Raw genomic sequence first — 1480 nt, forward strand, 5'->3', positions numbered from 1 at the left:
TGAGAAGATTTCTGGAGCCCAGGAGGTCCAGGCTGCAATGAGCCATGAGTGTGCCACTGCACTCCAGCCTGGGGACAGAGCAAGACCCTGTCTCAAAACAACAACAGCAACAAAAATAATCTGTCTCTAGCAGCATCAGACACACAGAAATTAAAATCTTGCAGAATTTCTTGGAATTTCTCTTAGAGACTTCATGCTGCAAATCACTCAGATGATTAAAGCTCCAGATCACTTTCTTTTTTCTTTTTTTTTTTTCTTTTGAGATGGAGTCTTGCTCTGTTGCCCAAGCTAGAGTGCAGTGGTGCCATCTTGGCTCACTTCAACCTCCGCCTCCTGGGTTCAAGCGACTCTCCCACCTCAGCCCCCCGAGTAGCTGGGACTACACACACGAACCACCACAGCTAGCTAATTTTTGTATGTTTAGTAGAGATAAGGTTTTGCCATGTTGGCCAGTCTAGTCTCAAACTCCTGACCTCAGGTGATCTACCCACCTCGGCCTCCTAAAGTATTGGGATTACAGGTGTGAGCCACTGAGCCCCGCAGGGCCAAGATCACTTTCCTGCAACAAATGGTTACAAAACTTTTGTGAGCTGAATGGAGTTATATGACTTTAGCATTCCACAACCTCTCCCCCATAGCTCTGTATTCAGATACCAGCTGCAGAATTCCGTCATTCCACTTCAGTACTCACATTGTCCCAGTATTTTTTTAAAAGGCACAGGAGTCATAAAAACTCAACCTGGAAAACTATGGACACCTTAGGTGAAATGGAGCAACCTGGGAGTCAGGTTGCAGTATCCAGTCCAGCCATTTCACTTGCTGACCCTGTGACCTTCAGAAAGTCATGTGACCTCTCCTTATCTTTAAAATGAAAAACTTGAGGCCAGGCGCGGTGGCTCAGTCTCTACTAAAAATACAAAAATTAGCCAGGTGTGGTGGCGTGTGCCTGTAATCCCAGCTATTCAGAAGGCTGAGGCACAAGAATCGTTGAGCCTAAGAGGTGGAGGTTTCAGTGAGCCAAAGTCACACCACCGCACTCCAGCCTGGGCAACAAAGTAAGACTCTGTCTCAAAAACAAAAACAAACAAAAACAGAAATAAATAATACAGAGAGATCCTGGTGTACCCTTTTCCCAATTTTCCCGCAATGGCAACATCTTGCAAAACTATACAATATCATAACCACAATATTGACATCCATATAGTCAAGATACAGTACATTTCTATCACCAGGATCTACAAGGATGCCTTAGTCCTTTTATAGCTGCACACATTTCCCTCCCACTCCTACCCTTTCTTTAATCTCTGGCAACCACTGATCTGTTCTCCATTTCTCAATTCTGCTTGCCATGTAACATAACACATTCACAGGTTCTGAGGATTAGAATGTGGACATCACTGAGGATGGGGGTGTAGAGTGGTATTATTTAGCCTATCACAAGGTCGCACTGCAGACATCCCTTCCTCCAGGAGCCTTCTAT

Source organism: Mandrillus leucophaeus, unplaced genomic scaffold (assembly GCF_000951045.1).
Source record: "Mandrillus leucophaeus isolate KB7577 unplaced genomic scaffold, Mleu.le_1.0 Scaffold2, whole genome shotgun sequence".
In the NCBI taxonomy this organism is placed as follows: Eukaryota; Metazoa; Chordata; class Mammalia; order Primates; family Cercopithecidae; genus Mandrillus; species Mandrillus leucophaeus.